Raw genomic sequence first — 26519 nt, forward strand, 5'->3', positions numbered from 1 at the left:
GCTAGTAATGATCTCTGTCTTGATCAACTCCAGGTGAGTAAACTTCAATTGAGATTTCACAAACAGGAATATTTGGACAAGTGTACACTGGGCTGGTGTTTGGAGTTACTGAAACAGGGCCTATTGTGCTTTGTACTCAGATGACTCCCTATACTATACACACTATACAAAATGGTATCCTCCCAGGTGAGTACACATCAATCGAGAGTTTACAAACAAGAGTATTTGTCAAGGGACCACTGCGCTGGTGTTTGGAGTTACTGAAAAAGAGTTTCCTGGGAGTTGCAGTCTAGCCACTTCCTCTACTACACTCCCTTGACAAATCGTATCCTCCTAGGTGAATACAATTAAATTGAGAGTTCACAAACAGGGGTATTTGGACAAATGCACACTGGGCTGGTGTTTGGAGCTACTGAAACAGGGCCTATTGTGCTTTGCAGTCAGATCACTCTCTCTATTGCATACACCATACAAATGGTGAGTACCCTTCAATTGAGAGTTAGGACAGTGGGATATTTGGACAAGTGCACACTGGACTGGTGTTTGGAGTTACTGAAACAGGGCCTATTGTGCTTTGCAGTCAGATCACCCTCTCTACTACACACTATACAAATGATATCCTCCTAGGTGAGTATACTTCAATTGAGAGGTAAGACACAGGGGTATTTGGACAAGCAACCACTGGGCTGGTGTTTGGAGTTAGAGAAACAAGGCCTTCTGTGAGCTACAGTCCGGGCACTCTCTCTACTACACATACTTGACAAATGGTATCCTCCAAGATGAGTACACTTCAATTGGAAGTTCACAAACCAGGGTATTTAGACAAGTGACCACTGGGCTGGTGTTTGGAGCTAGAGAAACAGAGCCTCCTGGGAGTTGCAATCAGGTCACTCTCTCTACTCCCCAACACTTGACAAATGTTCGGTATTAAATATCTGCATGCAGGCTGGATTTAGGTTTGAGCATAAGTTCACATTTTGGGACAAACCATGAATCCTGGAAAGTGATTTTGGTATTGTGAGATTTCCAGGCACCATTTGGACATATGGCATGTGATGGGCCTGGGTAGCTGTGATGCTGGATCCAATTATACAGATTGACAGTGTTAAGTCTCAGATACTCGGGTATTGAATGTCAGTGAGGTACATGAACCAGGCAGTTGCAAAATCTGAGCTGTGAGCATGCATGACATTGCATTTTTGTGACAGGTTTTGTGCTGTAACTTACTAGACTCCACTCCTCCAGGTATTCCTGTCACTTCATTAGGACCCAGGATGGCCACGACCTTCTACCACCCTGGAAGGAGTCTTAATGGGGCATTGGGGTGGCCACTAAAAGTCTTCCTGGCCTCCATCTGGTACCTGGAGATCAGGGAATGGACTTTGACCCAGAGATTTTTCCACTTCTTCCTAATGTCTTCCTTTGTACACAGGGTCATGCCTACAGCATTCACTCTGTTGACTATCCTGTCCCACATTTCCATTTTGCTACTGAGAGGTGTGTGATGGACTTGTGTTCCAAACAATTGTGTCTCTCCTCTAATGATTTCATCCACCATGAATCTCAATTCATCCTCTGGGAATTGTGGGTTTTAGGTCTGTGACATGACTGGAAATTAAAATGGGTGACACTGACTAACTAAACAAGACAAGTGAATATGGGTAAAAAGAACAATAGACGATGTGTGTGAAAGGTGTAAAATGGGATGGGGAAAAAAGGACTGCCATATGTAAAAAAAATATGGACGGAATGATGTGTGGTCTGTCTTGCTGTGCTGCAGCGGAAATGCAAAGAATTGTGGTCTGCGAAGGGGTGTGTTTTATAGTGTCCTTTGCAGGTGTGTCCACTTGGCCAATGTGCACCAGCTGTGTTGCTTTTGAATTCATCACGTCTGTTAATTTGCTGAAAGTTGACTGCAGTGGTTGACTGTGATTGGCAGACCACCGCAAGAGAACAGCCACAACACTTGTGTTTTTGTAGGATGGTCGTGGTTGGCCACAGTGCTGATGGCACTGGAGGTCTGACCCTCAAACTCCAAGCTGTTGTGCTGCTGCTGCTCTGCCTTTTGTGCTTGGCAGATGGTGGTCCTGCCTGCATGAATCATAATACAGCAGTCTGGGGGCCGCAGGCGCAGCAGTCTTTTTGAGACTGCCAATATGGCAGTCTGCAAGTCTGGCAGCCAAACTCGTAATCAGGCCCTTAATCATCAAAATATAAATAACATAACACAGTTTAACATAACATAATAATACATTACTAGATTAGTGTACGGCAGCCCAAACCTACTAACTACTGAAAAACACTACTATTATTACATCTAAACATACTAAAAAGCCAAAAACACCACCATAACTAACATGTGGTCCCCACAAGCCTACTCTACCCTCAAAACCTTAATAAAGGACTTACATGTCCTGACGAACAGAAGCACTTTACAGAGCCTTGAGACCCTAACGGGTGAATAGCTGTGCTCTACAAATACATTGATTGATTGATTGATTGACAGAGACCTTGTTCTGGTAAAATAGATTACAAATAACAAAAAGATTACAAAATGGAAGCAAGCAGTGAAAAAATGTAGCCGCTAAATAAAACAAAAAAAAGAAAATCTCCCCATAGAAATGGATGGGAAATAATGTAAAATGTTAAATAAATGCATGTAAAATGTAAAAAAATATTAAACACGGTAAACAATGTTGTTTAAAAATGTTACAGAATTGTAAAGTATAAACTAAATAATAGCTTTAAATATATACAAGTATTTAACCCCTTCTGTGCCCAGGGCATAATGGTTATATCCTGAGGCACAGTGCTCGTGTGCCCAGGACGCAACCATTATGTCCTGGGCACCCCCACTCCCCCAAGGCAGGGATCTAAGGGGAAGCCCTTCCCCTTCCACCCCGACCACCCCACACCCCCCGTGACGTCAGCGCGCAATTGCGTACTGACAATCACAGAGGCCTCATCCCATCGGAAGAGAAATGCGAAGCATTTCTCTTCCGATCACGCGGAGGAGGCCGGAGAGGCTTCAAAGGGAAGGAAAGGAATTTCCTTCCCTTTGAAGTCTCTCTGAGCGTTCTAGCAACCGGATTGCAAGCAATCAGGCTGCTAAAACGCCCACTAGACACCAGGGATTTACTTTTTTTAAGGAAATTGGCATGAGGGAGCGACCCCTTGGGCAAGGGTCGCTCCCAGGGGGGCATTTTTTTTTAAGCCCTTTTCTGCCCCCCCCCCCCCGGGGGCCGAAACCTCTAGGCACCAGGGATCATTTTTTTTGTTTTGTTTTGTTTTTGTTTTTTTGTTTTTTTAGAGGTGGGGAGTGACCCCTTAGGCAAGGGTCGCTCCCCTAGGGGCAAATTATATTTAGGCCATTTCTGCCCACCTTGGGGGCAGATTGGCCTATTTTTATGTGGCCAATCTGCCCCCAAGGGGGACAGAAACCACTAGACACCAGGGAGTTTTTTTTTTCTTCTTGAATTTCACGCAAGGGGAGCGACCCCTTAGGCAAGGGTCGTTCCCCTGGGGGGCAAATTTATTTTAGGCCATTTCTGCCCCCCTGGGGGGCAGATCAGGCTATTTTAATTAGGTGGATCTGCCCCCAAGGGTGGCAGAAACCACTAGTTACCAGGGATTTTTTTTGTTGTTGTTGTTTTACAGGTGGTGAGCGACCCCTTAGGCAAAGGTCGCTCCCTTGGAGGGGCAAATTGTATTTAGGCCATTTCTGCCCCTTTGGGGTGCAGATTGGCAGATTTTAGGTCAATCTGCCCCCCAAGGGGTGGCAGAAACAACTAGGCACCGGGGATCTTTTTGTTTGCGCCAATGTCACGCAAGGGGAGCGACCCCGTAGGCAAGTGTCGCTCCCCGGGGGGCTGTGGGGGGGAATTTATTTTAGGCCACTTCTGCCCCCCCCCCGGAGGTAGATCGGCCTATTGTTATTAGGCCGATCTGCCCCCGGGGGCAGAAACCTCTAGGCGCCAGGGCACCTTTTTTTTGTGTGTTTTTTGTTTGTTTTTTTAGAGATGGGGAGCGACCCATTAGGCAAGGGTCGCTCCCCTGGGGGGCAAATTGTATTTAGACCATTCCTGCCCCCCCCCCCCTTGGGGGCAGATCGGCCAATTTTTGTTAGGCCAATCTGCCCCCATGGGGGCAGAAACCACTTAGGCACCAGGGATTGGTGTGTGTGTATGCGTGTGTTTTCTTTCGGGAGGCAGCCCCTTGGGTAAGAGTCGCTCCCCATGTGGGCACATTACTGTTGGCCATATCTGTCCTCCATTGGGGGCAGATGGGCCTATTTTTGGAAGGCCCATCTGCCCCAAGGAGGGCAGAAGGCCCACCAGAGGCCAGGGAAGTTTTTTTCCCCAAAAATAAGAGGGTGGGGGTATGGCCATACACCCAACCCCAAATAAATGGTGCCAAAGTTGTTCTGCCCACTAGTGGGCAGATGGGGCAATTACCCCTGATCCACACCCCAGGGGGGCAGAAAGTGTACTAGATGCCAGGGAATTTTTAAAAAAACAAAAAATATTGGGGTGGTGGCTACCAACCAGTATGGGCCTCGTTACGCCCCCACCTCAACTGAAGGGGGTAACTGTCTTTCAGCTCTCCCCGCACTCTAAAACATCTTATCCCACAGCAAGCAAGAAGACATTTGATTATTTAGGGTTTTAGTTTTACATTTGGGCCATGAGAACTTGGCTTACTCTCAAAATCGTCCCACTTGGAATGGTGAGGGCTGCACTTTATGGACTTTGGGACGCTGCCATGTAGAAAAATCCACAAGACCTAGACACATCTGAAAACTAAACATCTAGGTGATTCCAATGGGTGGTGTGTTTCACATGCACCCTGCACCATTTTTGTTCCCACAATCCCCTGCAAACCTCCAACTTTGCTGGAAATCACACATTTTTCCCACGTTTTTGTGATGGAACCTTCCGGAATCTGCAGGAATCCACAAGATTCCTACCACCCAGCATTGTCTCATCTATACCGATAAAAATTCAGCTGCACTTGTCAGCCTAAAAATGTTTTTTTGCAAACTGCCCTTTTGAACCCCCTTTGTTCCCCCTCAATATTCACATGTTTTTGGCTCTTCCCTTTCACAAGCACTTGGCCCACCTACACAAATGAGGTATAATTTTTACCGGGAGACTGAGGGGAACATTGGGTGGTATGAAATGTGTCCCAGTGCTGTGATCCCACACAGAAATGTGGGAACATTTTATTTTTTAGCTAAATTTGAGGTTTGCTGAGGATTCCGGGTAAGAAAACATTGGGGGATCCACGCAAGTCACACCTCACTGGACTCCCTCGGGTGTCTAGTTTTCAGAAATGTCTGGGTTTGGTAGGTTTCCCTAGAAGGCTGCTGAGCCCAGGACCAAAAACATAGGTGCCCCCCTGCAAAAACTGGTAGTTTTGTATTAGATAATTTTGATGTGTCCATACAGTGTTTTGGGGCATTTCCTTTTGTGGGCGCTAGGCCTACCCACACAAGTGAGGTACCATTTTTATCGGGAGACTTGGGGGAATGCTGGATGGAAGGACATTTGTGGCTCCTCTCTGATTCCAGAACTTTCTGACACCGAGATGTGAGGAAAAAGTGTTTGTTTGGTCAAATTTTGAGGTTTTCAAAGGATTCAGGGTAACAGAGCCCCACAAGTCAGCCCATCTTGGATTCCCCTAGGTGTCTAGTTTTCAAAAATGCACTGGTTTGCTAGGTTTCCCCAGGTGCCGGCTGAGCTACAGGCCAACATCCACAGGTAAGCACTTTGTAAAAAACACCTCTGTCCACATTGTGTTTTGGGCCATTTCCTTTCGTGAGTGTTAGGCCTACCCACACAAGTGAGGTACCATTTTTATCGGGAGACTTGGAGGAACGCTGGGTGGAAGGAAATTTGTGGCTCCTCTCAGATTCCAGAACTTTCTGTCACCGAAATGAGAGGAAAAAGTGTTTTTTGATCAAATTTTGAGGTTTCCAAAGGATTCTGGGTAACAGCACCTGGTCAGAACCCCACAAGTCACCCCATCTTGGATTCCTCTAGGTGTCTAGTTTTAAAAAATGCGCTGGTTTGCTAGGTTTCCCCAGGTGCCGACTGAGCTAGAGGCCAAAATCCACAGGTAGGCACTTTGCAAAAAACACCTGTTTTCTGTGAAAAAATGTGATGTGTCCATGTTGTGTTTTGGGCCATTTCCTTTCGTGGGCGCTATGCCTACCCACACAAGTGAGGTACCATTTGTATCGGGAGACTTGGGGAAACACAGAATAGCAAAACAAGTGTCATTGCCCCTTGTCTTTCTCTACATTTTTTCCTTCCAAATGTAAGGCAGTGTGTGAAAAAGACGTCTATTTGAGAAATGCCCTGTAATTCACATGCTAGTATGGGCACCCCGGAATTCAGAGATGTGCAAATAACCACTGCTTCTCAAAACCTTATCTTGTGGCCATTTTGGAAATACAAAGGTTTTCTTGATATCTATTTTTCTTTTTTTATATTTCAGCAAATGAATTGCTGTATACCCGGTATAGAATAAAAACCCATTGCAAGGTTCAGCTCATTTATTGCCTCTGGGTACCTAGAGTTCTTGATGAACCTACAAGCCCTATATATCCCTGCAACCAGAACAGTCCAGCTGACGTAACGGTATATTGCTTTAAAAAATCTGACATCGCAGGAAAAAGTTACAGAGTAAAACGTGGAGAAAAATGGCTGTTTTTTTCACCTCAATTTCAATATTTTTTTATTTCAGCTGTTATTTTCTGTAGGAAACACTTGTAGGATCTACACAAATGACCCCTTGCTGAGTTCAGAAATGTTTAGCTTTCTGGGGTCCAGCATTGGTTTCTCACCCATTTTGGTCACTAACTAGAAGGAGGCTGAAAGCACAAAAAATAGTCAAAATGGGGTATGTCCCAGTAAAATGTCAAAATTGTATTGAAAAATTGGGTTTTCCAGTTCAAGTCTTCCTGTTCCTGAAAGCTGGGAGGATGGTAATCTTGCCACCACAAACCCTTTGCTGATGCCATTTTCAGGGAAAAAACCACGAGCTGCCTTCTGCAGCCCTTGTTTCCAATTTTTTTGAAAAAAAAAAAAATTCACTGTATTTTGGCAAATTTCTTGGTCACCTTCAGGGAAACCCGCAAAGTCTGGGTACCTCTAGAATTCCTAGGATGTTGGAAAAAAAGTACGCAAATTTGGCGTGGGTAGCTTATGTGAACAAAAATTATGAAGGCCTAAGCGCGAACTGCCCCAAATAGCCAAAAAAAGGCTCGGACAGGAGGGGGAAAAGGCCTGGCAGCGAAGGGGTTAATATATACTGAAAAACATATGCTAAAATAACGTTGAAAACTGTAAAAAATGGCAAAGAAAAGTGAAAATATGCTTCAAGGATTAGTATTTAAATATGATATACTTTTTAAAAGAAATAAAAAAAATATTTTTTACTTACCTTTATATAAATGTTCATATGTAAATTGATATATATATATATATATATATATATATATATATACACATATATATATATACACACAAATATAAATTCACATTAAAAAAATCAAAGGATTTCAGGGACTTTATAGTTAGGCTCAAATTCTAAACGTATCAAACCATAGAAATTCACCTGTTACAGTTAGTTATTTCAAGTAACAATAACTCACGCCCTAAAGCAACTATAACTAACGCCCCAACCATGCACACTTTTTTATGAATAATTCTACAGCACATGTTACAGTGATATTATTAATGACGTTATAAAAGAAAAGATTTTGCTAGAACAATACTAGGTCGAAATCATGGAGTTTATGTAAAAATATTTGGGAAAGCACTATCTTAGAGACTATCTCCTTGCATCCGTCTTTTGACAACATTGAAATTATAGGTATAATTGACAAATGATCTTTGCAAAGGTTGCTGAAAGATGTTGTTTTTGTTGCTATTGTAATTGTTTTAATTTAGGCACACATTTGGATTTGATTATGGTATTTGTTTTTTTCTCATTCATTATTTGTTGGAACTACGTATCTCACAATGCCACCTTGTAAGTAGAAATGTGTCGGGTGTCTTGTGTTTGGTTCATAAATCATTAAATAAGAAGATTAGTGATATCCTGGGGGTGGCACGTTTGACTTGTTTGTCAATTGTTGGAAATATATGTATATATATATATATATATATATATATACATGCATATATATATATATATATATACATGCATATATATATATATATATATATATTCACATAAGAAACAAAAGGTAACGAGTCCCAGCCATGCACAGTTAATTGATCAATAATTTTACTGCAGATGTTACAGTGACTGTTGGACCTGTGCCTTTTTGTAGGGACAGCCCCAAACGTTTTGCCTCCTTCCTACTTTTTCTGACCTGCTTTTGTTGGCTTAGGAGTCTGGGCATTTTACCACTGCTAACCAGTGCTAAAGTGCATATGATCTCTGTCTAAATTGTATTTGTGATTGGTTTATCTATGATTGGCCTATTTTATTTAGTGGTAAGTCCCTAGTAAAATGTGCTATGTGTGCCCAGGGCATGTAAATCAAATGCTACTAGTGGGCCTGCAGCAGTGATTGTGCCACACACATTAGTAGCCCTGTAAACATGTCTCAGACCTGTCACTACAGTGTCTGTGTGTACGGTTTTAATCTGCCAATTCGACCTGGCAAGTGTATCCACTTAGCAGGCCCAAATCTTCTCTTTAACGACATGTAAATCGCCCCTAAGGTAGGCCCTAGGTAGTGTTTTTTAAATGTAGGACATGTACTGGTGTGTTTTACATGTCCTGATAGACAAATACTGCTAAATATGTTTTTCACTATTGAAAGGCCTATCTCTCCTATAGGTTAATATGGGGATTGAGTTTGAATATCTTTTAAATGCAGTTTTCTATTAGGAGCAGATACAGACAAGGAGTATGGCATCTCTGAACACACAATTTAAAAATACATCTTTTGGTAAGGTTGTTTTTCAGATCTTCTTTTTGAAAATGCAACTTTCAGAGAGTGGATTTTTTCTTGTTTAACCATTCTGTGCCTTTGCTTGGCTGCTGGATGCACATCTGGGTCGGACTGACAGTTGGGCTGTTTGTGAATACACTCTAGACAGTGACACAAAGGGAGCTGAGGTGTGTCCTGCATATCCCTATGAGTCTTCCTGAGACAGAGTGGGAGGGAAGAGATGATACCTGCAATTGAAAGGGCTGTGCCTGCCGTCACACAATACAGACTCCAACTCCATGGTGTGTGTCTGAGGCAGGGCAAGGAAGAGGCAGGGTCTTGTGCACTAAAAGTACTTTGCTTTGAAGTTTGCCTACTTCAAAGGCAGTAATGAGTATAAGTATTGGACTGCTGACCCTACAAATTTAGATTACTTCTGGATCTAGAGAAACCTCTGCCAAGGAGAAGAGCTTGATGCTTGAGGAAGACCTCCCACTCTGCCTGTTGCTTTGCTGTGCTGGCCTGCTGCTTCTGCCTTAAGTGGGAAATGATTGGACTTTGCTTTCTGAAATCCTGCTTGTAAAGTTTATCCAAGGGCTTAGACTAAGCTTGCCTCCTGTTAAGAAGTCTCAGAGACATCAAAGACTTTACATGCCAGCAATTGAGTACTCCTGCTGAGGACCCTGATTTGCCAAGTGGTGCCAATCCAGTTCCTGGTCTCTTTGAAGTGAGTTTTGGTGAGAAACCAGGAGATCCAGGCACATTGACTCCGGATAACACCAGAACTGGCTCCTCTGCACAACTCCACAGTGCTGCCTGCTACACAAAGCCATGGTCCCTGTTGGAGAGTGACAACCCTGCCACAGGCTTGCTGAAGTCCCATGACTCTGTAAGTCCTGAAGTGCTGTGTCACCTAAGTCAAGTGGCAACCAACTCCGCTGTGGTGCCTGCACCCCTGTAGTATGACCGCAACCTTGTGAGGTCACCCAACATGCTTTGACCTGCCAGATACAGCAACCCTCCCAGATCGTCAAGAACTGACGCCTCACATCAATGCTACTTCATCTCTCATGCTCTGCAGTAGGAAACCAACACCTCCCTAACTCCGTGCACTGGCTTGTTTCCTCGTTTGACAAAGGTACTGTACCTGTGGGTCCATGTGACTCCGTGACCGGTGCCACCCTCCTCACAAGTGGCATCAGATTGTTGGGAACGACTCCATCAATGACGTCACTATAGCCCAAGTTGGAACTATTTTATTTCTAAGCACTATATTGAAGTTTAATCTTTGACAATTCTTATCTTTGCTCGTGTATGGTAGATGTTTGTTGTTTTGGTCTTGTTTTAGTCAATTAAATATTGGCTATTCTTCTAAACTAGTGTTGAGTCCTTTTGTGATGTTCTACTGTGGTACTGTGTGTGTTTGTACAAATACTTTACACATTGCCTTTGAGATAAGCCTGACTACTTGTGCCAAGCTACAGAAGGAGTGAGCAAGGAATTATCTGAGCTTGTGTATCTCCCTTACCCTGACTGGAGTGAGGGTCCCTGCTTGGATAGAGTGCAAAATGACTGCCAAACAGAGACCCCATTTCTAACAGTGACATTATCAGCAATGTTATCAAAGATATCATGAGTGCCGTAATTTGTGGGCTAATTAGCAGTGCATGGTGTGGGCACAAGTTGTAGTTACCTTAGGACAGGAGTTAAAGTTACTTGAGATAACTCTAACTGTAAATGATGATTTTTTAGGGTTTTGTACATGTAAATTCAGAACCTAACTATAAAGTCCATATAACATTTGTTTTTTTAAATTAATTTCCATGTTTTTTTTAAATTCTATTCCCTATCTACAACGTTCCTGCACCCTTTCCTTTTTTCAGTAAATTTCTATATTTTTTTACATAAAGTAATTTTCATTACTGTACGTTAATTAAACCACAGCCAGTGGCCGAAACCCTATAACCACCCAACCTTGCACCGCACACATCCTTCGGCCATGTGCGGTCGGGCTGGTCACAAGCCGGACCTGTGGCCCGGGCCTGCAGTCAACCCCCCTAGCCAGAGAGAGAGCATGATTTAAGCTTTAATGAATGAGATAAGTAGAATGAAATACTGAAGAACAAATTAAGAAGAAAAGTGTATTTGTCATTTAAAATGAGTGAGATCACCTTTCAGTATGAACCTTTAACTTTTGAAGTTTAAAATAAATTAAAGAAGGGAGAAGATCACAGATACATCTCGAGTATAACCCTCAAAGTTTAGTGTGAGGGTCTGTGACCTTAACTATTACACCACAGGTGACTCCTTACCCTGCCGTTTCCAGACATACCTATGACATTCAACCCACACATGTGAAAACATGAATGTTCCATTACTAGGAAGGTTTAATAGTCAAAATACTAGTGAAAATACAAACACACTGCCAAGCGATACTCAGATTTTAACCTTCAGTCTACAGAATGACAGCACAAGATCTTGGCCATTAGGCCATAGGTGACTCTGTTCTACTCTGCAGACAAATGTAACTATAGCATTCGTACCGAACATCTTGCCAGTTTGACGCTTTGAAGTCATTGCATGGAAAGACCATTGCAATGACAATCTCACTCTCTCTTTCTTCCTTCCCTTTTTGGGGTCTTCAGGCTTCCCCTGTGGTCCTAGCTGGCTCCCCACATCCTGCAGGAGCAGGCATTGCTCCAATTAGCTTGTGGGAGCAATGTTTTCATCTCTTTCCCTGCATGCATATTTGCATGCAGGGAAACAGATGAAAACTCTACGTTCTGAGAGCGGTAGCTGTTTGACAGCTCTCTTGCATAAAGCAGACTTTGCTTTTTCTTGGGGGAGCTGTAAGCTCCCACCAAGCAAGAGCAAACAGCTAAGTTCTGGGGGTGGGCACCCCATCACATAGCAGGAGCCAGCCCTGGGGAGTTGTGGTCCCCTGGGCCATCAATGGCAGCTTGGGGCAGGCTGCACGGCTCCAACTTCAACTTTAATTGCCCAGGAAGGTGGTGGTTCCTGCGGTCCAAAACAGGTCCCCTCATTATTTTATTGAAGCTCAAGGGCTGTGGGGTGGGGCCACCCCTGCCTCATATTAAGGTAAAGGCCCGAAGACATGGCCCACCATCATATTAGGTTAAAGCCCCGGGGAGAAGGCAGTCCGCAGGGCTGCAGGGGGGCACACACCAACACATTAGATTTAATTTGAGGCCAGGAGAGGTGGTAGTGTCTGGGGCTTTGGGTGGTGCACAGCCCCCACACACTTTATTTAACTAGGACCCCGGGGAGGTAGAGGTCCGTGGAGCTGTGGTGGCTACACAGTCGCTCACATTATATTTCATTAAAGCCCCGTGGAGGTCGCACATAGGGGCCAAGTGGCCCCCTCATATTACAATTGATAAGCTCTGGGGAGGTGGCAGTCCCTGGAGCAGTAATAATTCCTGGAGGGGAGCCCCTCCTTATTTTTTTTAATGTCCCCTGGACCTGGCCCACTTGGGCGCTTTCATAAAACAACTGCAGCAGATCACACTTGTTATTTTTTTAAAAAATTACAGTGAATTTGCAGTGACACCTCAATCTTGCGGCAATACTGCTTTTTTCCCCGGTGGAGTCCCTCTTATACCCCTGCACCAGAGCTAAGGGGTCAGGATGTCCCTGCCCTGGCCCCTTTTTGTTTTTTTTTGCATTTTTTGGTGGGGCCCAGCCAAAGCTGAGTCCCAAGATGGGTGCCAACACTTCCTGGTTTAAAGTGTTGGCAGCCAATCATTGCGGCCAGAAGTCTGGATTTCCTGTAATTTCTCAAAAGCTACTAAACTGATTTACACCAAATAAGCAAAAGTGTAATCTGCGTACAAAAGCTAGCTTTCTGCCAAATTTTGTGTAATCCCATCCAGTGGTTCGGGCTGTAGATATGTTCAAAGGATCTATGGGAAATAACATGGGAAACACAGCTTTTTTTTTACCCCCCCTCTTTCTCAGCCCCTAATTGAGGGATCACCCTGAAACTTCACATGTGCAACAAGAATACCAGGCATACTTTTTTTGTGAAGATTTGTCACATGGTCCTAACTATGACTAACTACAGGTGACACCCAATAGGTAATATATATACATATATCTGCGTGTGTGTTTAAAAATGTAAAAGTATGAGAAAAATACAATTTGAAAACTTAAATTAAATGAGAAAACTGTTGCATGCCCTTTTTTATAAAACCATAATTAATGATATTGTTTCCTACAAATAACAAATTTTATTGTATTGCTAAACAGAAACAAAATTAATAACATAACACAAATTATTTCTGTTACACAGAAATATGATTCGAAAAATAAATTTCAGACTAAAATCATAAAATTAAATAATTACACTACAACATAACCCATTATTAAAAAAAGTGTCAGACATTAAAAGGGTGACATTTGCTATTCTCACTCCAATCTAACCATAATGAGGGAAGGTGTTGGACTTTAAAGGGGTGACATTTACTATTCCCAGGCCTGTACAACCATACTGGGAGAAGGTGCTGGACACCAGAGCAATGACATTTACTATTCCCACTCTGATATAGCTATATTGGGGGAAGGTGTTGGACACTATAAGGTGACAGTTTCCATTCTCACTCCAGTCTAACCTTATTGACAGTAGATGTTGGACAATAAAGGGATGATATTTACTGTTCTCACTAAAGTCTAACCATATTGGGGGAAGGTATCAGACACTAAGGAAGTAACATTTACTATTCCCACTCCAATCTAACCATATTGGGTGAAGGTGTGATAACTAAAGGGGTTACATTTATTATTTCCTCTCTAGTCTAACCATACTGGGGGAAGGTTTTCAACACTAAATGTGTGACATTTACTTTTCTTACTCTAATCTAAGGCTATTTGAAGAAGATCTTAACTACTAAAGAACTCAAATTTACTATCCACACTCCAATCTAAAACAGTTTAAAGAAAGCTAATATAAATTAAACATTTTATGAATCAATTATATGTATTAAAGCCCTCAAGGAAACTGTTAAGACATAGATGTTAGCCTACAACCCATCAGAGCCGTCAGCACGAGTTATTGATCTCTTCAAGCATACACAGCATCATGGCTACAACCCTGAAGCTGTCACCGTAGTTGAGGAAGTATAGAATTATAAAAAGTATAAGACTCATGTAACAAATCCCCCACCCCCAATGCTTCATATAATAGAGGAAAGCAGTCGTGACTGGGACACAGTGAAATTGTAGTCAGAGAAACATGGAACATGTGGGTCAGTCTTCTTAGAAGGAAGCAGTGTATCAGGAGGGCTGAGAGGGAGGCAGCAATCACAGTAACTTCAGATGAGCCAGACATGTCAATTCATTAAATTCAGAGGAGAAGATGTGTATGAAGGGGGCCCAGTCTTTGGCATAAGTATCAGTCTTCTGATCGATTGGCACTGATAACCTCTCAATGCCAAGGATGCTCAAGAGTTTGTGCATCCTGGGTGAGGAACTGGAGGCATTCATCCATTCCTCAGAGAGCTAAGATGACCTGATGTGCCGCTCCCAGTGCGAGTGCCATTAGTATTCCACGTTGCAAGCAGAACTGGAACGTTTAAGGAATGGGCAGGCCAAGGATTGTATATTGAGATAAGCGTGAGATCGAGTTGTGAAGGCTTGGTCGATGTCATTGAGGATCCCAGAACAGTGTGAGTTTTGGACAGGGCCATAACAGGTAGAGCCTCATCCCTGTTTCTCTGCATCCCCTCCAGCATTCTTTTGAGTATTCGGGATACCAAGAGCCGACCATGGCGGGGTGAAGTACTAGTAAGTTACTATTTAATACATTAGTTTGGTGCTGGACATGTTGTGGGCAGTGTGTCGTGCTGTATAGAAAATGCCGGTCCTTTCGTTGTCTGAGTGTGCTCTGCCAACGTCTGCCGTCTCCTAGAATCAGCGTCATCGGGGATGGGAAGAAATTAAGTTTAGCCTTAACTGTTACTGCATCCCAGACTTGAAAGATCGATCTAGTGCCTGAGGAGGAGTAAAGACCCCAGGCCCTGTGCTGATGAGGAAGCCAGGGTTCCTTACAGAAATGGAAGCCTGCCACAGTGTGGTAAATCCAATTTAGTTTTTATTGGGATTCAGGAGTTTAGCTTAGCCCTTTGGCTTGCAGACTTGTGCCCCAGTCACCTAGTGACTTTTAACCTACTTATCTTCCTCTGTTTTAGTACATTTATTTTATTATTTCTTTTAAGATGGCTGCCATTGTTTATAGTTATAGAAATGTTTTGATTTGCATTATCTGTGAAGGCATATTTTTCAGCGTCATGATCAGTGAAGTACATCATGTCGCTTTCTCACTTATGTGTGACAGGAACATAATGTACACTTGTTAGGGATTGTTTATATAATTACCACAACAAGTCTGCCTCCTTATCAATTGTTTTGGAACATACCTGCATCAGGGGTGCAACATGATCTGTATAAATATATCTCATAAGGACAATGTCATTAGAAGATTTCCTTCCAGATGCCATCTACAGTGCACATCACCTTGCTGCAGAACTCAGCCTATTTTGTCATCAGGGAGTCTGACCTAGAGACCTCATTCCAAGGTAACAAGGGTTGGGGGGCGATTTTAATTGGCATATTATTGGCAGATTGGGTTTATCATACCTAGCTCTCTTTAGGGTAGAGATTAAGCATTCTATGCTAGGAATTGTATATCTCATGTTTATTGTAAGATGGTGGGGCTCTTTGTATTCACAACTATCATCTTCACAATTATGCTTCTTTTACTGTTCATTACCGTAATCATTGCAGATCATGCCTCTTACCCTAGATTGCAGTCTTTTCAATACATATATTGAAAACTTTCCTGCATCTCCTTCATTGTCTGCGTATGACTGAGGCTTATTGCTAATGAGAGAAAAGGGTTACTTCCATTCTAACACAACTTCCCTGAGATGTCACAATCTAGAGTCCATGCGTAAGGCTCCCAGAAATCAGCTTTGCTTTCTGAGTTTTGGTGCTGCTTGTGAACCGGGAGGGTTGGGCTAACAGTTGCTATTTGTTGTAAGAGTGGCTTAGTTGCCTACAAACAAAAGTGCTGTCAGCCCTAAATCATCAGTCTCGCTCAGGAGCGAGAGTCCAAATACAACAGCCTGATCCATAAAAAACAGTGTTTCTCAGTTAGTGGTCAGTTCCATTCTACCAAAAAGTGGAGCTGAAAAGCCTGGTAGTAGAGGAGTAACCAGGGGACTGTGAAGCTTCCCTCATGAGTGGATCGGTTAACTGAAGATTTTGACAGGCGGCGTTTCCTTCCCCCAGATAAACCTACTAATGTCAGTTTGCATTGCCTGGAGGGCGTGTCCTGGTGGAGTTAGCAGCATTGTTTGAAAGAGGTACAGGATACACAAAAGAGTAGTCATTTTGATGGCCGCCACTCTGTCCAGCCGGAAGGGGCACTTATGGTCCAAGTTGGTAATATTGGTTTGTGTATGTTTGGGTAAGGCGGCATATTTGATAGTTATGGTTTTAGCAATATAAGTGGCTAATTTAATCCCCAGGTAAGGAATGTGGTCAGTTGCCCATTCAAATGGGAATTAGGATCAAAGCAAAACTTCTGTTTGTGGAGCGACCATGAGGATTAATATTTGTATTTTTTGCCTAGTGACCTTACAGCCAGAGAAGGACCCAAAAGTCTGGAGTTCTGTAACAAGAGTGGGAAGGGTAAGTTGAGGGTTCTCAATAGATAGAATTATGTCATCTCCATACAAGCTGAAAAGGTGTGGCTCTCAACCAAACTGGATGCCGGTGGTGCGTGTATGCACTCGGAGGTGCTGGGTGAGGGGCTCCATGTACAGGGCAAAAAGGAAGGGAGAAAGGGGGAAACCCTGGTGCGTGCCTCAGCATATTGGGAAGGATTGGAACAGTATACTGTTGAGCCGGACTGCTACCATAGAGGAGCTATAAGTAATCTTAATCCATTTGAGATATCTAGCTCTGAAACCAAAGAGCTTCAGAGTTTTAAAAAGGTAGTACCATCTAACTCAGTCAAATGCTTTTTCTGCATCAACAGAAAGAAAAAGGATTGTTTTTGTAACCTAGATGACTTCACTAAGAGATGGAAAAGGTGCCTAGTATTAACCCTACATTGGCGTGCAGGGCTAAAGCCAGTTTGATCTGGTGCAACCAAGCCCGGTTATAGAGGATTGAGGCGATGGGCCAATATGGTCATGAATAGTTTGGCATCAGCATTTCAAAGAGAAATGGGTTGGTAAGAAATACGAAGAGAGGAGTCCTTACCGGGTTTGGGGACAACTTAAATCAGTGCTTCCAGCATGGATTCCGTAGGGGAGCCTGAGGAGGCAAAAGAGTTGAACAGTTAGGTGAGGACTGCGGCTAGTTTGTGACAATAGGTTTTATAGAACAGTGCTGGGAAGCCACCTGGCCCAGGAGACTTCATCAGTCTCAGGCAGACAATAGCAGAGATCATCTCTTCAATACTTACGGGTTTGTCTAGGGAGGCAGCTGCAAGGGGTCGGGACATTCCACAAGGTAGCACGAGGGATCCCCTGGGAGCACCTCTGAATCTGCAAGAAGGGTACCATAAAATTGTTGAAATGCCTTCCCTATCTGTGTGTTGAAGTGGAGCTCAGAGAACAGGGTTGGGCAAATCATTTAGACAGATCAAGAATGGATCTTAGCATGTAGGCAGTAGGTGAGTAGTCATCCACAGTAATTGTTGTCAAGGTAAATCATTCTTGTGATGGATTAAGGCTAGATCGAGCCAATTGAGGAGTTTACACATCCTCTCCAGCTCCCCCTAGGCCTGAAGAACCAGGTGCATTAATGAATAGTTTTGAGTTCCAAGACCTTCTGCTCAAGCAGCTGATATTTCCCTTCACTAGTACAGTTTTCAACTGCCGAAATGGCGATATATTCACCGCGTACTACCAATTTCACTGTTTCCCCAAATGAGTCTAAAGCAACATGTCCAGAATTGTTAGTTAGAAGATAGTCTAAAATGTTCTTGTGTATCGCTTCTACTGTCGGTTGGAATTGTAGTAGGTTTCCCCTAAGGTGCCATTGCGATGCCCCAGGATGCCTGACATCCACCTTTGCTGTTAAGATCAGGGGACCGTGGTCAGAAAGGGGTCTAGGAGTGATTTGGGAGCTCTGTACTAAAGTCTGGAATGTTGGAGTTTCCAAGAAATAGTCAATACAAACATATATTTCATGCACATCTGAGTATTAAGTATAATCATAGACCCCTGGGTGTCCAGATCTCCAGAGAACTTTCAGGCTATAGTTAGCCAGCCAACGTTTTCCTTGCACTGAGATGGCCCCTTTTTGATCTGAGCGGTGGCCAGAACAGTCTAGCTGATTGTCTATTACAAGGTTTAAGTCTCCCTCTACCAGGAGGGCTGCATCTGTAGTCTGAAGGGCAGGCAAGATAGTGTCTATGGGGAATGAGTCTTGCTGTTCAATGGGGGCATAAATATTTGCAAGGGTAAAGTAGAAGGAGCTAAGTCGTAGCCTATATGCTAACATACACCCTTTGCATTCCACTACTTTTGACTCTATTTCACCTCTGAAGTTCCTAGAAAATAGTATAGCTGCCTCTCCTCATTTACAAGGGTTGAAAGACCACATTTGCCTAGGGAAACAGTGAAACTGAATGCAGTGAACATCCTTGGAAAATAAATGTGTCCCCTGAAGGAGATAGATATCGCTAAATGAGCATTGGAAGAGGGATAGAACTGCCTTCCTTTCAGTGGGGTTGTTCAAGCTTCTAACATTGAGGCTCATTATTTTGAGAGGTTAGGCATGTAAGCGGCATTATCAATAATTTAAGAGTGGTCCCAGATGGGGTTTAAGCCATGTGAGGTTAGAAGGGGGAGAACCCAGACAGGGCCAATGAGGTTGGTATACCAACCATACCTTGTAGAGTGAAGACATGTAAACCCCCAAAACATAATGCAAACAAGACAGGACACTATACAATTAACAGGTCTGATGAAAAATTCCATTTGAGATTGTGAACTAGATGACCAGGGAGGGCAAGGTCAGGGCGGCACGAGGTCAGTCTCTCAGGACAGTGAGGTATGCCTTGCCACCCAGAGTCACAGGCTGATAAGTGGACATGCTGGGTTGAATGTAGTGGAGAAGATGGACTGGTGAAGTAAGATAATTTTATGTGGGCCCTCCTCCTGCCTCGGAAGCTAGATGATCCATAACTGCCCATCCTTCATGGGCACTCTCACCGGGACCAGGGCAAGAGTGCTGCCCCCGTTTACTCGCTTTCTGCTATGGCAGTGTTCGGATCATTGAGTTGTGAAAGTCTAAGATGCGGTGAGCATCATTCAGTGTTTGTGTCTTGTATGGTTGGCTGTTCCACTGGAAGATCAGCTGGGAAAGGTGGCCCCAGGTGTAGGAAATCCTCTTGGAGTGGAGAAAGTCAGACACTGGTTTGAATTCCCTGTGCTGCTGTATGGTAAGTAGTGAGATATCCTGGTAGAGGCCAATTGTATGACCCTTGAAGCTGATTTGTTGTTTCCCTCTGGCAGCTCTCAGGATGTTCACTTTGATCTGAAAAAACATGGTTGCATGGCAGGACATCGGGTAGTCTGGTTGTGGGGCCACCTGGCCTGCCCACCCGGTAGACTCTGTCAATCCTGAGCCTGGGTGTACTCCCAAATGTCTGCGCCTGCTATCCCAGTGGGGACACCCCGCAGCTGGATGTTATTATAGCTGGATCTGTTTTCCAGATTCTCTGCTTGGATTTTAAAGTTATCCTGCTGTTCGTGAAGGTACAGGATTTCTTGCCTCAGCATCTCTCCTTCCTCCCCCCAAGTAGTTTTGTTGTCTTCGAGAGCAGCAACACAATCCCCCACCGAGGCTCAGTCATGGTGGAAGTCCTGTATGTCTTAGGAAAGGTCTTTTCTGAAAGATTGGAAGCCAGTTTTCAACAAGTCAAAACAAGAGGCAAGAAAGCTGCGGGTAACTGGTGCTGAGTCAGAGTGAAGAGAGCCTTTCAGATCGAGGTTGGTGGATGGTGGGGAGCCAGTTGTTTGTTCCTTATTCAGAGTTGGCGTTGTTCTTGTGAGCATCTCCCTAATTGACTGGCCCTTCTTTTGCTTAGAAGCCACCATGGTGGAGGACTGGCAGAGGGTATTGTCACCCGCATGGATTCTCTCCCTCTCGTTCCCCATATGGAGAAAGTGGCAGCCCAGACCAGGAAGATTGTGTCAAGGTTGTTTGGGTCCAGAAAGGTATGCAGCCCTGTCCCATCAGGTGGCTGGCAGCACCCAGGGAAGCTCGTAGAGGTTGTCTTGGGCTATCAGTGGTCGCTTCTGCAGAAGTTGTTGGGTGTGCACTAGGTTGTTGATGTTTTAGAGGGGATCCAAGTTAAGCCAGGATTTGATTTACAATCACCAACAGAAGCAAGAGGTGAGGTAAGACATTGTGGGATCTCAACCAGGTGGAATAATTGGGGCAATATGGAATGATGAGCCCGACACTGCAAATGTGAGTAGAAGAACCACCCCCTACAGGATAAAGGTATGGCCAGGACATGAATGGGGAGTAGTGCGACTCCTGGTATTAGGCGCTGCTTTGCTGGTTTCAAAGACTGTTTTAGTAGGTCAAGTACAGGAGGGTCAAGGTCAAGCAGCGCAACACTAGGAGACCTACCCTCTACCTCTATACATGATCCAGGCTCAAGGTTCCTCAACAGTAGATATGGGGCTGGTACGTTGCTCCTCCGCCCCAATGATGCCTCCCTTTTAGGGTTCAGTTCTCTCCACCCAAACAGCAGTCAGGTCTTGTTGGTATATTTGCAGGCAGGAGGATAGTGCTGCCGGGCCAAGGAGCTTCAGAATCATGATGAGTTGATCCTGGTAGAAGTCTCTTTGAATGCATGGACACTGGTGGCGGCACGGATAGCAGAGCGGGTGCCTGACGTTTGTTCAGTGGTTCAGGAAGGAAGGTGGTGTTGTGTGTTGGCACACTTTCACTTACTACTGCGGGCAATTCTATCCTCAGTTTGATGGGGCCTGCAAATCATCAACTGTACAGTGCTGTATGGGGGCAAAGCAGCAGACCCAGAAGCTCGATGCTACAAGCGTGGGAGCCATAGGGAGCCACTCCCAGATCCAATTCAGAACCAGAAACAACCGCCAGGCAGTCCCTGCAACTCTGCTGTCATGCGCCGTGTTAATACCTGAAGCAGCGGTAGGCAGCCTGGAGTGTCTCCAGTCTCAAGAGGGCCATTGAGTTCAGCTGAGTTATGTGCTGATTGATAGGGCCCACCTGCCCACCATCTTGAATTCTGCAGGCTCTGAACAGTCGGCCATGCTGGCGATTACTGCTGCCTCCGCCTCTCTGATCCAGTCTTCTGCTTTCAGGGGGATATGAGAACCTTCATCCACTCAGTGGTAGAGGTCATGGGCCCAGAGAGATGCGAATGCTGAGGGCCTGGGTGGCAGAGAGGCAAGATTTGCGTCCTACTCTGCTGCCATATTGGCTACTCCCCTCCAAATTAAATATTTTAAATGCATAACTAATACTCCATAGGCACACACAATTTTGTAACTATAAAATACAATAATATTTCAACCTAAAAACACTATCCAAAACTAAAGACCTGTCTATACATTTTTAAATATCAAAATATACAAAAAAGCACTATTAATAGAAGTATCAATATAATTAATACAAATAATTACGAACAATCCTAAACTTTATCCAATAAAAAAGAAAAAAATCCTAATCCACAGTTAACAATCATCATTTAAAAAAATGTAATATATTTTATATAAAAAATTAAAAAACTATAATTTAAATGAAATTATAATTTAAAATAAAATATATATAATTGTTATGTACTATTACGATTTTGTTTAATTTTAAAACATATTTACCAGTTGTTATTTTCCACTGCTTTAATAATGTGCACGTTTCTATATTTTACAAATGCTGATTTAAATGTAATATCATTAATATATATTTTATTTAATATTGAATTATAATACATTTAAAAATTGTAGAATCCAAAAAAAATAATTCAGAAAAGTTTTACATTTTGAAACCTCTACATAAAAATAAATTCTAATTACTCTACTTTATTACTGAAATGTTTTAAATATATTTTTGTAAAATATTTGTATTCTATTTCAAAATACTACATAAATATATTTTACTCTTAATATCATTGATGTATATTTTAATTGAGATAAAATTAAAATTAATTAAAGACAATAAAATAAAAAATAAGTTTTCCATTTATAATATCTTACCTGGCATATCATTAATTTATTACCATACATTTTAATTTAAAATATATACCTTTTTAAAATGTCCATACCCTTATCACTTAAAAATCCAATACTCTGCTACTAAAAAAATGTACAAAGCCATTATTTATATACATTAATGGAACTAAAAAGTTAAATTTCAACAATTCCATAACTGATAAATAATTGTTCTGAAAGTACAAGTAAAACAGATGCACGTACAATTAAAACACTACAGTAAGTAACATACAAATTAACACTTAGAAAAGTTATTACATGCAATATTTTCTACATTGATATTTTTTTACAATGGTATTAAAAACAACACTAAAAACAATATTTTTACCTTTGATATTCCTGTCAACAATATATCTGTCATTCCGATATTTTTTTCTAATATTTTGTCAAAATACCAAAGTACCTTGAAAACCACAAGCTTGTGGGGATGGCTGTTAAAACTGTACAATGTGTTTATAGAACTTTGTACAATACTATCTTTTTGAGCCCACCTAGAGTCGGAATGGGACCAAGAACATGATGTTCAGTGGCAATATTGCTGTGGCCAGACAAAGATGATGTCCATTAATTACACACATAAATGAATACATTATTTTCATAAAATATACTACACACCCATATCTACCCACAGATTTAACCCTGACTCCAACCCTAGATATGAGAGATGTGATTTCTGCTTGCTGATGTTTTTCAAATGGCCAGGACTAACTCTATAATCAGTAAATATTAGGAAGATGTTGCAAAATAGATCGCACGTATAACTAGTGTCACTTTTGAAACATCTCCGTCTTTGATGTTACCAGGTTTTGTGAAAGACATACCTATTTCTATGGGAAAGCTAAATGCAGTTCTATTAATACCTGCTAAAATACAAATAGCTAAGACATTGATAAGAGGGGCCACACCTAGGATAAGGGACTGGTTTAAAAAAGCTGCAAACCTACAACCTAATCATGGAAATGTGTATTGACCTCTATCCTCTCAGAACAAGGCCAAAAGATATATGGGAACAACTATGTTTCCTTACTGCCCAGGAGAAGAGGGTATTGAATGAACAACATCAATCATGTGATGTCATTTGAAACTTTGTTGATGAATGTTTGACTATCAGGTACAATAACACATACATTATGGAATACTGTTTTTTTTAAAGCCACATCCATACAAGTTTCTCAATAATATTTAAATTATTTTTATGTTGTATTATACTTCATGGTTATGTCAATAGGTTTGTTACAACTACCGAGGCTGATGTGCTGAACAACGATAGTTCAAGCTTTGGCTGTTTGGCTCAGTGTGGGTGTTACAATATTAAAAGGACAAAAAAAGTTTTTAAAAAAGGTGTTTGGTAATAGAGAGGATTGTTTAAACCATTACTCCATTCATTCAGATTTCTGGGGTTGTATCTGTAAACTAGATAACTTAATATCAGCTCCCTTAAAAATATGATTTGACAATAGACCCTCTCTAAAAAACAGTTTTTTTTTACTTCAGAAAAATCAGTACTAAGTTCATAAGTGCAGGTCCAAATGCAGCCTTCAATACATAAATACATTACATACATGTTCAATTTTTTAATGTACAGTCAACATAAGGTCAAAGGCATGTAGATCTCCTTCACTTAATCCATCATCAAACTAGAGTCATGCAGATGCATCAAAAGTACATTTTATTTGTTTCCTTTGCAATGCAATCCAGCCCTTCTACCTGGCTCCCATTTGATGATGGGTTAAGTAAAGAAGATGTATATGCCTTTGCTCTTATATGGACTGCAGAGGAAAACTGAAATATGTCTATAAATAATTAATGTATTGATTCTGAGCACTCCTTTTGTTGTCCGGTCAGAGGGATTCCTGAGCAGTAGAGTCATAGAGAGTAGAGCGCCATACCTGCTACTTGATAGGCCTTATACTAGTGCAGTCATTTGGGGCCCACACTGCTATGACAATTTTTGATGCCCTATGCAGCCTTGACTAGAAGGTTTGCTGTGGTTCATAGACTTTTAGATACAACTTCAGGTTTGAATAATACATAATTTATGACAGAGAGAGTACTTTGATCTAATGTCCAAAGGCCACCCTAAACCTTAGAAAGATATGCATAGCAATTAGACTCAGGATTCATAGATTCCAGGCCTTCCAACACATCCCTAAGTTTGTTTTCCTACAAAACAGTCTAGAATCTCCCAGTTGTATTATATTCAGTACCCTTCTTCAGAATGTTTCAAGTTAAATAGCTCTTTTCCCCTTAGATTGCTCCTCTATTTATAAACTATTCCATGAAAAACTTAGGGCCTTATTATGAGTTTGGTGACCGGAAAAGCTGACCATCAAACTTACGGTGAGGTCAACACCATCATACCGGTGGCATACCCCGGTGAGTATTACAATGTTCCTGCCGGGCTGATCAGCTGAAACATAGTATTACACGTTCCCCCGGGCTGAGCAGCGGGAACAGTGCTACAATATTGGCCTCCTTTATGTGAGTCAAGGCCAATACTCTAGCACACCAGTGCCATCGGAATGCAGGCAGTGCACATTCTAATGGTGCTGTGCAGGGGGGCCCATGCACTGCCCATAGTATGGGCATGGGCAGGGCAGGCCCCCCCTGTGGCCAAAGGCACTGGCTTTCCACCAGCCTTTCCATGGCAGGGTCCCCACCATGGGAAGCCTGGCAGAAAACTGAGTTGTAGTCAGCCAGGCGGCGCTGAGTGTAGCATCGCTGTGGCTGAGAACAACTCAGACTGCTGTCACCCTGCTGGGAGCCAAAGTTGAAATGTGGTAGTCAGAGTACCTTGATTACGGCGGTCCGACCATCACTCCAACTGTGGCGGGCCTTGGAACACCACACCCGTAATGAGGTGCTTAGATGTTAGTCTCATTTTGTTTTTTAGAACTCGTGAAGTATGACTCCTTGCTAATGAGACCCTTAGATATTAGTCTCATTTTGTTTTTTTAGAACTCATGAAGTATGACTCCTTGCTCTTTTTAATATTCTGCAGTTCATCAAACCAGGTCTTAAACTTTGATATGCTGATCTATCCTTTAAGGTCCCTTTATTAACTTGGAATTTGCTAGCCATTTGAGAAATTAGGTATTCTGATGAACCCAAATGATGCGGATTAACTAAACTGAAGTCCTCACTTATTTCCCCATGGAGCACTTCTGAGTTTGCTAAAGCTTCTTGCTACCTGGTACACAATAATTGACATTATTTGATCTCCAAATCTGGAATATGCTTCGTATTTGTTCATAGAGAATGCTCTTACCTTAGCCAATACAGGGAGTGCAGAATTATTAGGCAAATGAGTATTTTGACCACATCATCCTCTTTATGCATGTTGTCTTACTCCAAGCTGTATAGGCTCGAAAGCCTACTACCAATTAAGCATATTAGGTGATGTGCATCTCTGTAATGAGAAGGGGTGTGGTCTAATGACATCAACACCCTATATCAGGTGTGCATAATTATTAGGCAACTTCCTTTCCTTTGGCAAAATGGGTCAAAAGAAGGACTTGACAGGCTCAGAAAAGTCAAAAATAGTGAGATATCTTGCAGAGGGATGCAGCACTCTTAAAATTGCAAAGCTTCTGAAGCGTGATCATCGAACAATCAAGCGTTTCATTCAAAATAGTCAACAGGGTCGCAAGAAGCGTGTGGAAAAACCAAGGCGCAAAATAACTGCCCATGAACTGAGAAAAGTCAAGCGTGCAGCTGCCACAATGCCACTTGCCACCAGTTTGGCCATATTTCAGAGCTGCAACATCACTGGAGTGCCCAAAAGCACAAGGTGTGCAATACTCAGAGACATGGCCAAGGTAAGAAAGGCTGAAAGACGACCACCACTGAATAAGACACACAAGCTGAAACGTCAAGACTGGGCCAATAAATATCTCAAGACTGATTTTTCTAAGGTTTTATGGACTGATGAACTGAGAGTGAGTCTTGATGGGCCAGATGGATGGGCCCGTGGCTGGATTGGTAAAGGGCAGAGAGCTCCAGTCCGACTCAGACGCCAGCAAGGTGGAGGTGGAGTACTCGTTTGGGCTGGTATCATCAAAGATGAGCTTGTGGGGCCTTTTCGGGTTGAGGATGGAGTCAAGCTCAACTCCCAGTCCTACTGCCAGTTCCTGGAAGACACCTTCTTCAAGCAGTGGTACAGGAAGAAGTCTGCATCCTTCAAGAAAAACATGATTTTCATGCAGGACAATGCTCCATCACACGCGTCCAAGTACTCCACAGCGTGGCTGGCAAGAAAGGGTATAAAAGAAGGAA

This window comes from Pleurodeles waltl, chromosome 10, assembly GCF_031143425.1.
Source record: "Pleurodeles waltl isolate 20211129_DDA chromosome 10, aPleWal1.hap1.20221129, whole genome shotgun sequence".
Taxonomy (NCBI): domain Eukaryota; kingdom Metazoa; phylum Chordata; class Amphibia; order Caudata; family Salamandridae; genus Pleurodeles; species Pleurodeles waltl.